Below are 16,351 nucleotides of genomic sequence, written 5' to 3' on the forward strand. Positions count from 1 at the left end.
CCACCGTCATTGTCTGGGCCAGAGCAAGAGGCAGAGCGGAGGAGAAACTCCAGGAGACTGTTCTCAGTGGGTTGTGGATAGGGATGGGTGAACCACCCCCCAATGTCTGGTCAGGGGGGGGGGTCTGCCTCAAGGAAATCCAGGCCGCTTGGGGCCTCGCGGATTTCCTCGGAGCCTTGGTGCATCTGCCGGATTTCGCACAGGGGGGCTCTCTGGCTTTATAGAAGGCGAGATAGGCTCATGGCAGCCGCCATGAGCCTACCTCACTTTTTATGAATCCGGAGAGATGTCCCGCACAAAATCCAGAGGAGGCACAGGTAAGGGGGGGCTGGTCCACTGCAGATTCCACAAGTTGGATTCTTGGGGATCCACGATCCAGCCTCATTCGAGTCTGCAGAAGATTTCTCCATCATCCTAATCTGTGGGCCTTCAACAGGTACCCAATCATGCCTACTCTGGATGCTGGCCCAGCTTTTTGATAGTTGTGTTGCTCAGCTTTTCTGTTTTCATATATCTGTATGTGTTAGTGGATTTACCTCAACCTCTCCAGCACCTCTGTCTCTGAGGTAATCTATTAACATCGTTTTTAACTCATCTCCTGATTTTTCTTCAAATGGGAGATTCAGGGTGCAATTCTGTGGCCACTAGACAGCGGCTAGACGGTCATATAATTTTTTTCATTTTCTGGGAACTGAGCTCTGTGCTCTGAGGCTGGTTCCCAGAAAACCTCCTCCCCCTCCGCCTCGTAGGTGGAAATTGTGTTTTTCATTTCTGTAGCTTGAAGCATTTGAAATTCTGTATTGTACACCACCTTGAAAGTCTTGTACGAAAAGGTGATATAGAAATAATGTAAATAAACAAACAAAATTTCACTAAGGCTGTGAGGACCTAGACATACTTGCCTGGGAGTAAGTCCCGTTGAACACAATGGAACTTACTTCTGAGTAGTTGTGCATAGGCTTGTACTGGAAGTTGAAAATTTACATCCATAGTGTGAAGCCACATTATTTGTTGTTGTTGTTGTTCAGTCGTTCAGTCGTGTCCGACTCTTCGTGACCCCATGGACCATAGCACGCCAGGCCTTCCTGTCCTGCACTCTCTCCCAGAGCGTGCTCAAGTTCATATTCATTGCATCGGTGATGCTATCCAGCCATCTCATCCTCTGCCGTCCCCTTCTCCTTTTGCCTTCAGTCTTTCCCAGCATCAGGGTCTTTTCCAGGGAGTTTTCTCTTTGCATTAGGTGGTCAAAATATTTGAGCTTCAGCTTCAGTATCTGTCCTTCCAATGAGCAGTCAGTCAGGGTTGATTTCCTTTAGGATGGACTGATTTGACCTCCTTGCAGTCCAGGGGACTCGTAAGAGTCTTCTCCAGCACCACAGTTTGAAAGCATCAATTCTTCGGCGCTCAGCCTTCCTTATAGTCCAGCTCTCATAGCCATACATTACTACTGGGAAAACCATAGCTTTGATTAGACGGACCTTTGTCGGCAAGGTGATGTCTCTGCTTCTGACTATGCTGTCTAGGTTGTCCATAGCTTTCCTCTCAAGGAGCAAGCGTCTTTTAATTTCATGGCTACAGTCACCGTCTGCGGTGATCTTGGAGCCCAAGAAAGTAAAATCTGTCACTGCTTCCATTTCTTTCCCTTCTATATGCCAAGAAGTGATAGGGCCAGATGCCATGATCTTAGTTTTTTTAATGTTAAGTTTCAAACCAGCTTTTGCACTCTCCTCTTTCACCCTCAACAAGAGGCTCTTTAGATCCTCTTCGCTTTCTGCCATTAGGGTGGTATTGTCTGCATATCGGAGGTTGTTGATAATTCTCCCAGCAATCTTAATTCCGACCTCTGATTCATCCAACCCGGCATTTCTCATGATGTACTCTGCATATAAGTTAAATAAGCAGGGTGACAATATGCAGCCTTGTCGTACTCCTTTCCCAATTTTGAACCAATCGGTTGTTCCATGTCTGGTTCTTACTGTTGCTTCTTGACCCTCGTACAGGTTTCTCAGGAGACAGGTAAGGTGGTCTGGTACTCCCATCACTTTAAGAATTTGCCACAGTTTGTTGTGATCCACACAATCAAAGGCTTTAGCGTAGTCAATGAAGCAGAAATAGACATTTTTCTGGAATTCTCTTGCTTTCTCCATGATGCAGCGAATGCTGGCGATTTGATCTCTAGTTCCTCAAGCCCTAAGAAACAGCTTCAGATTTATCAGTAAACCCCAATTCTGGAAAGATGCAGGGGAAACTGTTCTTATTTCCCTCCTTCTAAACTCCATAGATGGGCCGTAATGGCGGCTTTAAACTAGGGGTGGGCAACTTATGGCCCTCCAGATGTTTTGGTATACACAACTCCCACTAGCCTTAGTCAATATAGCTAATGGTGCAGGAATATGGGAGTTGTAGTCCAAAACATCGGGAGAGCCACAGGTTGCCACCTCTGCCTTAAAATAGGAGTGTAGAACCTGAGGCCAAATTCTGCCTTACTGGGGTCCCAATATGGACCCCTGGATTTTTTCTGATGGCCAGGGCCCCTTCTGCTGACCCCAACCCCTTCTCACAACTACTGACAGTTTGGTGGTTTCCCAGCTTTTGCATACCCCCCCCCCTCTAAAATGTTGAAATGCCTCTCTTAAGGATTTGTTACCGACAGGAAGAGCCTTAATGCTGGCATTTTTGGCCCCACACCCTTTTGTGTTTGGCACTGCCCCCTTTTTTCTGCAGCCCCCACTCCCACCCCAGAATGCTCTCCCCATGTTGCATCAGTCCAAGGGCCCATCTAGTCCAGCATTCTGTTCACACAGTGGCCAACCCGCTGTCGACCAAGAACCCACAAGCAGGACATGAGCACAACAGCACCCTCCCGCCCATGTTCCCCAGCAACTGGTGTACATAGGCTAGCTGCCTACTGGAGGTAGCACATGGCCATCAAGACTAGTAGCCATCGTAGCCTTTTCCTCCAGGAATTTCTCCAACCCCCTTTTAAAGCCATCCAGATTGGTGGCCATCACTACGTCCTGTGGTAGCAAATTCCATAGTTTAACTATGCGCTGTGTGAAGAAGCCCTTCCTTTTATCTATCCTGAACCTCCCACCAATCAGCTTCATAGCATGACCCCAGGTTCTAGTATTTTGAGAGAGGGAGAAAAATGTCTCCCTCTCCACATTCACCACACCATGTATAATTTTGTAGAACTCTATCATGTCTCCCCTTACCATCCTTTTTTCCAAGCTAAACAATCCCAGCTGTTTTAACCTTCTCTCATAGGGAGATGCTCCAGCCCCTTGATCGTTTTAGTTGCCCTTTTCTGCACTTTTGACTCTGCACAAATCAACTCTGAAGGTTTCTTCTGTCATTAATGACCAAACTAGCCAAGACATTGAATATCAATGATTGGATCTCACCTTTTTACATTTCTTTTTAAAAACAACCATGGGAGCTTTGAGAGGGATTCCGAATGCAGTGCCAAGTTAATCATTTCCTCTGTGCCATTCTCTTAAAATTATTTCCATTCCTTCAAAAAGGTCTCTATTTGCCATGCTAGGGAAAACATATGTATAGGCTTAATTTCCTCCCAGCACAAGATCACAGTCCGAAAGCAATTTGCACCCTGCAAATGTATTTTTAAAATAAATTTAAAGGGACAGAGGATTCAGCCAATGATCACCAACGTTTTGTCTGAACTGGACAAAACATACCCTGAAAATTGCCTGGATTCTAATTTCATTGTGATGTTGAACTGTTGAATTTCATCCCATTAGTGAAGCTGTGCACATATTTAATTCCAGGTGTATTTCAGTTAGCAACAATGAAGACTGTTTTGTACAAGCAATAAAAAAGTGATTGGCAAGTTTATTGACTGATAATGGTGTTTAGCTAAGTTTTTGCAAAGGAAATATATTTGTTTTGGACAAGTGGGTGAGATAATGTTCTCCTGATATTAAAATGTTCGCTATAAAGGCTAAGGAAATTTGACAGTGTAACAGTTCAAGAGTTTTTGTGAACCGCCCAGAGAGCTTCGGCTATTGGGCGGTATAGAAATGAAATAAATAAATAAATAAATAAATAAATAAGAGCAGTTGTTCTCAAAGGAAAGTAAATATAAGGAGTTGAAACCAGACTTAGTCATATTTAAAGATTTGGCTATATTAAAAATGATCTCTATGTATGTGGATTTTGAACTTTGAGATGGTTCTCATTGTTGTTGTTGTTGTTGTTGTTGTTGTTGTTAAAATTAGGAGAGAAATGAGATAATGTCTGTGAACTCAATGTATGATATACAACTAAGATAAGAACTAGAGAATAATAATAAGCATTTGTTGTGTAAGGGGAGCCAAAGGTAGATATCTTACAATTTTAAGAGATATTTTAGTGTATGTGTATTGTGTGTTTACGTTGTTGTTGGGTTTTGTTTTTCTTTTTTTAAAAAATAAAAAAATATTATACAAAAAAGATTTGGCTATATTAAGTGATATATACATTCTATTTATTTATTTATTTATTTATTTATTTATTTATTCATTCATTCATTCATTCATTCATTCATTTCATTTCATTTCTATACCCCCCAATAGCTGAAGCTTTCTGGGCAGTTCACAAAAATTAAAACCGCAAAGTAAAACATAAAATGATATAATATACAAAAACTTAAAACTACAATATTAAGGTACAACCAGAATAAAACCTAGCAGCAATCCAGAGATTTAAAATACAGATTTTAAACAGCACAGCTAAAAGACTAGAGTGCTAAAAGGCTGGGAAAATAAAAAGTTCTTCACCTGGCGCCAAAAGGAGCACAACGTAGGTGCCAGGCGAACGTCTCAAGCGAGCTCATTCCACAGCCAGGGTGCCACAGCAGAAAAGGCCCTCTTCCTGGTAAACACCTGCCTCACTTCCTTTGGCAGGGGCTCCTGGAGAAGGACCCCTGAAGATGATCTTGGGGTTCGAGCAAGTACATATGGGAGCAGACGATCCTTCAGCTAACCTGGTCCCAAGCCATTTAAGGCTTTGAATGTTAATATCAGCACTTTGAATCAGACCTAGACATGGACTGGCAGTTTATTACTAATAAGCAAATAAATAAGACCCAGACATGGACTGGCAGTTTATTACTAATAAGCAAATAAATAATACCTAAATACCTAGAATAGACCCACTAAAATCAATAGGGTATAAGTTAGTGATAACTAATAAAGTCACATTGGTGTCAATGGAGTAGACCAAGTATGGATACAGTTAAAGGCATACATGCAGAAGTCCAAGCAAACCACGGTTCACTTTAGCTAAGTACTCAGTCTTCCAACCATGACTAGCCCTTTGGGTACTTGTAATGCAGAATGATAGCTTCAGTTGCACAATAGTTTCAATTGCATAGACTCCACGTGTGTATTCCAGCAAATAGACAAATCATGGACTTAGGTCCGTCCACCATTTGGCCACCGACAGCCATCCCGCTCCAAGTTAGTGGCGAAACTGGAACTAGCCACAGCATCCATACTATATCCATTCCATACTATATCCACTTCTACAGGTACTTTATCTCAAAAATACACATTTCTAAGTGAATTTTGTTACTTGATTTGAGTCAAGAGCTGCACTACAAATTTTAGAAAGTGAAAAGATCAGTGGGGGGCTGGTTTTCCTGAGAATTTCACTGTTAATTTTCTCCCCCCCCCCCGCTGCCGCCCTTTTTTTTAAAGAACTACATTTCCAGGCTCCAAAAAATGGCTTAATAATATGTGTGGGCAATGCATGGTCCTATCTCTGAAGCCATGGAAGTTGCTGAAATAAGAGTTCCATCAGTCAGGAGAAAGAGCTTCAATGCCTGCTTGCATATCATTTCCCCTCCTTGCTGTGACTGACAAAAGCAGAACGTGTTTTTGCAGAATATGCCAATGTGCTTGATTTGCATTATTTATCCTGCTCCAGTGAACATTCTAATTTAGATGCACATTACTGGTCACCAGCTGCCTTTCTCAGCATCTTGGCTCCCCTACACAAGAGACCATTCCAGATGATCAAACAATGTGTGCTTCAACCACATCCCATCGAAACATCCCTGAAACATTAACATTTCACAAAATCCATTCTCTACCCTACTGCAGACCTCCAGACCTCACATTTGTATCCCAGGAGGTATGCCCTCATATCTACCAAAGAAGATAAACACACACACTCCCTGATCAAGCCAGGGATGCATCACACAATTGATGGAAGTAAATTGCAACAGCCATTCCAGCTCCTGCATTCCCTTCTGGAGTTTTGACATGCTGGAATGAAATAATTCTCCTCCGGGCCCAAACTCGGAGGAGTAGAACTCAGCTTTTCTAACCAACCTTAGTTGTGCAATATAAAAACTTGTGAATGGTGGCATTATTGCACAATGCTCAGGGCAGGAAATCCAGAGCATCCCAAAAAGAGGCTGACCAGTCTGCTTGAAGACCTCCAGCAAGGGAGAGCCCATCACCTCTCTAGGTAACTAGTTCCATTGTCAGACTGCTCTTACCATTAATGTTACCATCAATGTTCAACCAAAATCTACTCCCTGGAGATGTAATTGAGACCATTAGATCTAGTCCTACCTTAGATCTAGTCTTGCCCTCTGGTGTAGCCAAGAACAAGTCTTTGCCTTCTTCTAGTTGACAGCCCTTTGGGTATTTGAAGATGCTATCATGGCCCCTCTCCATCTTCTCTTTTCCTGACTTCTTTCAACCCTTCCTCATAAAACTTTTACCCCATGCCCCTGACCTGTCTTTGTTGCTTCTATAGAAGAAGGCAAGAACAGAGCATCTCAGACTCTCTCCTAAAATGAGCTAGCTGAGGAAGAAAGCAGGAGGAGATCAAGCTACTGTGTCCAAAAGCTCCCAGATGTTCTCTGAAGCTTCCATGGTTACCAGAGAACTTGGGATGGTTGCCTTGCTGAGCTTCAACTGCTGGGAGGAATTGCCCCTGGTCTGACTACTGCAATTTGAGCTCCAGAGGATCCTGGCTCACTCTCACCTACATCCTTGTACTGTGGCCCTTCCAGGGCCACATAAGATATGGCTCATCTGATATTGTACCAGCTACAACAAGTATTAGATGTTAGATATTTGCCAATCAGGGCCAGCCCTACCATTAGGCAGAGTGAGGCAGTCACCTCAGGCGGCAGATCTTGGGAGGTGGCGGCAAGGTGTTGGAGGAAAAACCTGTGTGCCATGCGGCCTGCTCTGCACCCCTAAGTTAGTCTGCTGTCTTCAGGTGCAACAGAGGATGCTGTGACAGAGTTGGAAGACAGATTCATCTGGCAATCCAGTCGGCTTTCATACATAGAATGGAAGGGGGTGCCATCTTGTTCTTTGCTTCAGGCAGCCATATGTCTTGGGCTGGCCCTGTTGGCAATCACACCAAGGGGAAAAAAACTAAACTGCTGTCTTTCCTGAAGACATTGTTACAATGAAGTCCACTCCTTGCCCAAAGGTCAGGCCTGCAAAGAATGAAACAAGTGCAGCTGGACTCCCTATGGCAGGGTGGGGGACATTTTCTGGCCTGAGGATGGGAATGCCACCCTGGAAAACTCATGAGGCCTGCATACCATCAGTGGGCATGGCCAGAGCTCAAAGTGAGTGTGGCCACCTGTCTCTCACACACCATTCTCAGACCTGCATACCTAGGGACGTACAGATGTTAAATTCATTCTATATGTTTTCGTAGGATGTCAGGCATCTTTCATTCTGCCATCTGCTCATTGATGGATTTGGATCTTTTTCACCCTTCAGAAAAGTATGCCAAAAAGCCCACCACAATTTATGGAACTTTTGCTGGCATGTAATATTTTGCATATTTTTCTTAGCACAATGTACCATCAATGAGCAGAGTGCACAAAGAAAGATAGCTACACAGCAGAGGCTGAAGAGAGATCAGAGATATATAAAATATTGTGGGGGGGGGTTGTTTTTGTTTTTTAAAAAAGGTGTCTATATTAGAGTATTTTCCAGGAACTTTTGTATTTTCATACGACTAAATTTTCATAGAATTCTGGAAGTGAAAACCGGTCTGCAAGTCACAGGAATCTGCACAACTGAAAAGATGCCATTGTCACTGAGAAATCTGCAGGCTGAATCCATAGAAATCTGATGTCATTTGAATCCATTTGGGATTGCTCAAAAATCCCTATGCACATCCTATCCACATGATTCATATGCACCATCCTCACCATTCTCTCTCTCACACACACCACCTACAACATTCACACACAGAGAGAGAGGGGGGGGAAGAGACAGAGAGAGAGAGAGAGAGAGAGAGAGCGAGCATATTCATACACCACACACACATACACCCTACCCAGTCACCCCATCTCAGCTGATCCATGCTGATCATCTGAGGAGGGGGGTATTTCTCAGCTTCCTTTCTCACTGCTAAGTAGGCAAAAGCTCTGACCTCTCAACAGCAACGTATTAGAGAAAAGAGCTTTTCAGTGTCTCATGGGGTGGGGAGCACTGAGCAGGGAAAAGCTCTTGTCTCTGATTAGCAGCTTCTCAGAGATAAGAGCTTTTCCCTGCCTGGTGAAGAAGCTGACAGGCTAGAATGGGAACCCCCTGTGGGCCATATCTGGCTCACTGGCCGGAGGTGCCCCATCCCTGTTCTGTGGCATACGACATCTTCCAAATGTCCTCACACGCATCCCGCCTGTCACAATGTTTTGACAGTATTTAAATACAGACTGGTGTTCTAGAACATTTCTGTTTTCATCCACCATTGTTTCCCTTGACATGATGCTAAGGATTGTAATCCTGTGGTTGGAGGTTGAGAGAGAATGATCAGAACCCTAAAAAAAAAAAAAATCATGATTCCTTGGGAGACACATTTCTAGTGCTGGAGTCTCTTAATGGTTAACCTGCAAAATAAAAGAATGATGCCTGGTAAATGCTGGTAAACACTTTGTGATGAGTGCTCAAAGCTCTTTCCTGGTTTCCAGAAAGTGCAGTCCTTTGTGAGAGCAAGGTTTTCTGCTGTTGCAAGAGATGCTATCAAAGCTCTCAGGTTCATTGCTTTACAATAAAGGTTTTTGTTTTGTTTTTTTGGTTTAGGACTTTTTGCTGCACTCTGGGAACAGCAAGCCCTTCAACATTTTATTCCCCAGCATTCAGGCTTTGCATAATCTAAATGTTGGTCTTCTTTGGCCCAGTGGTCTCTTGTCTCTTCTGTGGTTAAACTTCATCTGACTTTCCCATGTGAAGAATATCCTGCTTAGCTCCAGTCAGCTATTATTGCTGACACTTTGAAACAGCGTGTGAGCAGGACCATACTAGCTATCCCCATGTCATGCATTGACATGGACATCTGAAAAGGGGAAGCCTTCACTTGCAAAGCTGTATGAGTGAAGGCTTTTTTAAAAAAATATATACTTTTATTAGATTGAAGGCTTCAACATGATCCAGAAGGCTGAGAGTGGAGCAGGCTGGGTGTTGCAGGTTTTGTGGTGAGCACTGCTGCACAGGTGGGCAGCGAAAGGTGCAGGATTGGGAAGAAAGAATTGACAGGAGAGCACAATGTGTCTTGCAGGTTTTGCAGCATGGAACTGAGGAAATGGCCCCAAATCTAACATTTTGTTGGGATGTTAGATTAAAAAACAAACAAACTCTGAAACCCCTAAATCTACATACCCCTACATTGGATATACATTTTATGGCGACTGTGTCACACAGCCCTATCTCCCACGTCAGGAGGCACATGATACAGCCATGGTCTGAGGGCACAAGATGCAGCCATCTTGCTGAAGGTAAGCAGGTCTGGGACTGGTCAGTGCTTGGATGTGAGACTGCCTGGAAAGGCTGGATTCCTTCCACAAGGGAAGCAAGGTGGGCTATAAATATGCTAAAATGCATTCATACATACCAGGGATGTACATCAGATTTGGATGAAGTCTGAAGCCTGAGCAGAATCAAGCTGCTTCGGTCCAATTCTGTTGGGTACGAAGGAGAAGTGGGCTTCCCTCTGAAGCCAACAGAACTGAAGCTGCTCCAGAATGAGGCCGTGTTTGCAACTCCTGTTTTGCAACTCCTGCAGATTTTATGTCTTATATCTTTTGGGTTTGTTTCTTTAAACATTGCGGGGGGGGTGCAGGTGAGTGACTGACAGGTGCACCTTCTAATCCTAGAACACATCTTACCATGGGCTCCAATCACTGTGCTTTGGGGAGGACAAAGATGGGACCTTGAGGTAACTATTCTTCCAATGCCACCATGCTTCACTATGAAAAAGTCTTAAAATGGTTTTCAAGCATCATACCTCCATAACCCCTGTACCTATCCTTCTGAAACCTTGCAGGATTCATGCCTCAGGACAACTTTATGAAGTGTGCCATTTTCATACAAATGTACCCCCCAAACCCCATGGTCAGAAGAGAAGAGAAGCTACCCAAAATTGGAGACTTCTCCTTCCACATGAAGCACTGCACTTATCCTTCTGAAACTTTGCACACTTCTGACTTAGGGACACCTCTAGGCTGCCTATCTTGTTCAGAATAATGGTCCAGAAGCATCACAGGTGGATAAGTGCATCCTTTTTTGGAGACCAAATCTGTATCAGTTTGAGCAGATGTGGGCCATTTTCCCAAGTGCCAAATCAGGTCCTTAATTGAAGCAGCAACGCAGGATTGTACCCATAACCACTAAAATACACTGACGCTTTCTACAGGCTTTACATCCTGTATAAAACAGAGATGGTCTTTTCTGATATTCACTCCGCATTTTTCAAAGGAAGAAATGTATCAGCCAAACTGAACCTGGCAGCCACTCAGATTCGGGAGTTACTGCATTGTGTTGCTTCTGGGAGGAAACCAAGAGCAGCTTTCAAAAGGTTACTGAAACTGTCTTAATTTGTATGTAAAGAAAGGAACAAGCAGAAAACATCACAGGCTGGGATCACCCTCTACAAAATGAGAAAGGTTCTGCAAGACACACCTCAAGAGGAATATCCAGTTGAATTCACTGGTTATGGTTAGTCTTGCGAAGAGGGTGGGGAGATGCAGAGACAGCAAATGTGTGAAAGGCTGGTGGCTGGAAAGGTTTCCTACCATTTGCATGTGAACCACAAATGCATATGTTGATGTTCTATTGTCCCCATTCCTTTATAAGTAGAGAGAACGTCCGGGTTTTATCCAAAGTCATTCTCACTGAGCATTTCAGTTGCTTGCTACTAAGCAGTTTTGACTGCTCCAATCTCACGGGGGGGGGGGGGGAATACCAGCTTTGTCCATAAGGTCTCTTTACATTTTCTCTGCTCTGATCTTCCTTTTCTTCAGGTTTGCCTCAGGTAAAAGGATACCTGAGCTTGATGAGTTGCATGCGCACACGCACGCACACACAGAGCATGTGCGTGTGTCATTTTCTCCCTTTGAAGGCTGTTATCTATCGATGTAGCATATCCCACCCCTTTTCCACTATGGAACCCAAGGGGGCAATCATCATCATCATATCCTGCCAGATTTGGCCCTGAGACCCGAGATTTCTGCCCCCAGGCCCTGTCCAAAGGCTTCAGTCACCTCTAGAACTATCTCCAATTTCCCAGTTGTAGGTTGCCACCCAGCAGGATAAGAAAAGAACCGGCAAGATTCAGGTTCTGAGCAACTTTCCCAAGGAGCTGTGCCAGCCATACTAAAGCAAGCTGCTTCTCTTCACATGGCAGGTGCTCCTCCAAACAGGAAATGGGAGGTGGCATCTCACTTCCTGTTTGGAGAGGTGCTGAAGAAGTTGGAAGCATCAACTTGCAAGGCCAGTGTTGCATGGGGATGGAGTAGAAGCCAGAATAACAACAATAACAACAACAACAACAACAACAACAACAACGAAAGTAAGATGTGACCTGCGTCCACCAGTTGCCTATCCCATTCCCTACTCAAGACCACTCCCTCCTACAACCACACTAGTCTAGACTCCTTCTCTGCCTGAATCAGGCTTCTGCGTCCTGGTTTGCTAGGCTCAGTAAGGTCAGAGCAGATCAGCCAAGAGGCGCCACCAGCCAAAGACCCTTCTGAAACAGTCTGTGACATTAATGCAGCTCAGACCATCCATCCCAAAGGCACCATCGAATAAGCCTTCTACTGTTAGCTCCTGCAGACTGGAAGGTCGACAGGTCAGCAGTTCGAGACCCGAGTGCTGCGTGACGGAGTGAGCTCCCGTCTTCAGTCCCAGCTCCTGCCAATCTAGCAGTTCAAAAGCAAGAAATTGCAAGTAGATAAATAGGTACCGCCTCGGCGGGAAAGGTAACAGCGTTCTGTGCACCTCGGTGTTCAGTCATGCCGGCCACATGACCATGGAAGCGTCTTCGGACAGCGCTGGCTCTTCGGCTTAGAAACGGGGATGAGCACCGCACCCTAGAGTCGGACACGACTGGTTGGGGACACCTTTACCTTTTTATCTATCTATCGATCAATCGATCGATCAATCTACCTGTGATATAGGAGATTTTTTTTCTCCCCCTCCTGGTCCTGTACACCCAGTCTTAAATGGATAACAACACAATATACTCCAATGTTCCCTACATTGGTTTATTTTATGTAGGGCAATGTCAGAGTCTGAGAGGATATGGCAGGGTCCCATCATCCAAAGAATGCCCATCTGGAAGAACTCTTCATGCCAAGTGAATTAATGCAAGGTGCTTGCTTGTGTGATGCTCATGAGCAACTCAGATCCACAAGTGTGAATGTTTGATCATTAAACATGTTCCCCTGAGTAAAAGATACGGATCTTCAGTTGTGGAAAGGAGCGGGGCTGGACCTCTGAAACAGCAGACAGTGATAAATCCATGGGACTAATTTATGCTGGGATTCCCTCTGAGTCTGTCTTTCTTATCCAGTCTCCTTTCTCCTCAGTGGGTGCTTCCAGATGGGCATTTCTTAGTGTTCCTGAATCATTGCTCTTCTGAATCATGTTTTAGCCCTGTTTTTCTATTAAAAACAAAACAAAACATCAAAGGCAGAAAGGCAGCCAAGGCTTGGAACATGGGCAATGTCTGGTGAAACCTTTCTAGCTCCTCCACATTATTAGCAAAATCAGAAGAAATTTATTGAAGATAGGCAAATATACTTAATTTGTGTAAATTATCCTTCTCCTGTGAACACTCATGGTCTAAACATGCACATTACTAGTCAATGGTTTCAGTTTTGGCATAGCATTTGGGCTTTCTTAAAAAGAGGGATTTTTCCATATGAACAACCAATGAATACCTCAACCACACTTCCTGTTATCTAGGCCACCTGCAACTGGAATGTTTCACAAAATCCCACTTCCTGGTTTGCAACATTCCTGGAAAGATGCCCTAATACCCAGTGAAGGGAAGAGAAAAACACCCCAGTCACTGGGTCAGAAACCTGTGGATAATGGCAAAACAACAGCCCTAACTTGTCCTAGTCACTTGCATGAGTGAAGGTGTGAGCCAGTGTGGTGTAATGGCTAGAGCGTTGGACTCAGAGTTGGGAGATCTGGGTTCTAGTCCCCGCTCCGCCATGGAAGCTCACTGGGTGACTTTGGGCTAGTCACAGACTCTCAGCCCAAATTACCTCACAGGGTTGTTGTTGTGAGGACAAAATGGAAAGGATTATGTACACTGCCTTGGGCTCCTTAAATGAGGGGAAAAGGCAGGATATAAATGTAATAAATAAATAGGGAAGGAAGGAAGGAAGGAAGGAAGGAAGGAAGGAAGGAAGGAAGGAAGGAAGGTCGGTCTGATCCAGGGAATGGTGTGCCCTGTGCCAGTGGAGGCTGGTGGCTCCGATGTCAGGGGGGACATGAATCTGCTCCGGGTTTCAGTCAGAACCAGTCAGAACTCCAAAGGACCTATCCAAGGTGCTGAACCTATTTGGAGGATTGGGTTCAGTACCTTGGATAACTGCTTTGGAGTTTTGACTGAAAGCTGGAGAGGATTTACCGCCCCACTGACATCGGAGCCACCAGCCTCCACTGTCCTATGCCATGACAGTTTAACCAGTTTAAAAACAGATCATCCTGCAATCCTATGCATGCTTACTTGGAAGGAAGCCCCAGCAAACCCAGTGGACCACTTCCAATTAAGCATGCATAGGATTGGTCTAGAAGGCAAATAGGGGAAGGGCACGATCGAGGTGCATGAAATGATGCATGGTGAGGAGAGGTTTTTCTTCTTCTGTCACAAATCTGGGGACATCCAATGAAGCGGAATTTGGAGGTTTGAGACAGATAAAAGGAAGTAATTCTTCACAGAACACACAGTTAAACTGTGGAATTCACTGCATAGTGTTGGCCCTGTGCTGAATTCTTCAATCTATTTATTTTCGACCATTCATTGTTGGGGAGGGGCAAAAGGAAATTGCACCCAAAAATTGTGGATAGAGGTGAGCATTTGGGAGAAATTTCTCAGGGTGCAGGTCCTCAGTGCTTACTTTACTGTGAGGAGGTGGCTGAGGGGTACTTGGGTGTTCCTTCTTTTACCATTTTTCCACTGTTCTGTCCTTGCTGTCCTTTTGGCTACTTGAGCTTTGTGGAGAGCCCCCTAGAGCACTTAGGGCGCAAATCCTATGGCTGCTAGAAAGCAGCTAGACAGACATAGGATTTTTCATTTTCTGGGATGCAACTTCAGAGCCAGTGCTCCAAGGTCAGTTCCCAGCAAACCACCTCCCCAGCCACCTTGTAGGCGGCGTGGTTTGTCCCCAGCTCCGCGCTCGTAAAAGCAGTGCAGAGTGGGGGGAAAGGGGGCGTTCGTGGGGGCAGGGAAGGGAGGGGATGGAGTAAGCACCAGCACAACGCTTTCTATGCACTGACCAGCCTCCCCCCTGCCACTCTGAGCTGCTCTGGCTAGACAGCCAAAATTGGCCCTCTAGTCATAAATGCAGGGTGGCCAGAGCGGGGAGGAGAAGATCCTTCAAAGTGATCTTAATAGACTGGAGCAGTGGGCAGAAAACAACAGAATGACATTTAACAGGGATAAATGCCAAGTTCTGCACCTAGGAAAAAGAAACCAAAGGCACAGTTACAAGATGGGGGATACCTGGCTCAACAACACTACAAGCGAGGAGGATCTTGGAATTGTTGTTGATCACAAGCTGAATATGAGCCAACAATGTGACGTGGCTGCAAAAAAAGGCAAATGCTCTTTTGGGCTGCATTAATAGAAGCATAGCTTCCAAATCCCGGGAAGTACTAGTTCCCCTCTACGCAGCACTGGTTAGGCCTCATCTGGAGTACTGTGTCCAGTTCTGGGCACCACTTTAAGAAGGATGCAGACAAACTGGAGAGGATTCAGAGGAGAGCAACAAAGATGATCAGGGGACTGGAAACAAAGCCCTCTGAGGAGAGACTGAAAGAACTGGGCATGTTTAGCCTTGAGAAAAGAAGACTGAGGGGAGATATGATAGTGCTCTTCAAGTCCTTGAAAGGTTGTCACAGAGAGGAAGGCCAGGATCTCTTCTCAATCATCCCAGAGTGCAGGACATGGAATAATGGGCTCAAGTTACAGGAAGACAGATTCCCGCTGAACATCAGGAAAAGCTTCCTGACTGTTAGAGCAATACGACAGTGGAACCAATTACCTAGGGAGCTGGTGGGCTCTCCCACACTGGAGGCGTTCAAGATGAGGCTGGACAGCCATCTGTCAGGGATGCTCTGACTTGGATTCCTGCATTGAGCAGGGGGCTGGACTCGATGGCCTTGTAGGCCCCTTCCAACCTTACTATTCTATGATTCTATGATCCCCTCCATGCTCTGCCCACCCTGCATTGGATAGTCAGTCACCTCCAAGTTCAGAGGAGCCGACTATCCCCATAAGATTGCGTCCTTAGCCAAGAATTCCTCCCATGGGGCTTTCCAGTACAGCCGCCTAATGAGTGCCTGAAAGCTAAATGAGGAGTTGTTGTTATCCTTCTCCTTGCTGTCAAAAAAAAATCTTTTAATAACAGCAACAACAACGCAAAACCCAAAATGCTTCTCTCAGCTTTCAGGTGCTCAGCACAGGGAGGTCCCAAGGCTGAGAGTCCTGGCTAAGTGCTGTTGGGGGCTTTCCAAGAAGCTCAAGAAGCCAGAAAGGCTGCAAGGACAGAACAGCGGGGAAAATGGTAAAAGAAGGAACCCACACACCCCTTGGGCACCTTCTTACAGTAAGGTAAGCACTGTGGCCTGAGGCATTTCTCCGAAATTCTCAAAATCCCAACAAATGATGAAGCAGAAAAATGACTGCCTCTTTCTCAGAGAAACAAAGAGGGTGCGAAAGGGCAGGTAGGGTTTCAGCACAGCACTATATAATATATAATTAGTGGCAGATTTCTAGAACGTAGGGTCATTCAATGGAGCTGAATGATGGGAGGTTCAGGACAGACAAAGAACCTCTTCCCACAGTGCTT

This window comes from Heloderma suspectum, chromosome 1, assembly GCF_057233095.1.
Source record: "Heloderma suspectum isolate Gila_16-S chromosome 1, 16-S_ref, whole genome shotgun sequence".
Taxonomy (NCBI): domain Eukaryota; kingdom Metazoa; phylum Chordata; class Lepidosauria; order Squamata; family Helodermatidae; genus Heloderma; species Heloderma suspectum.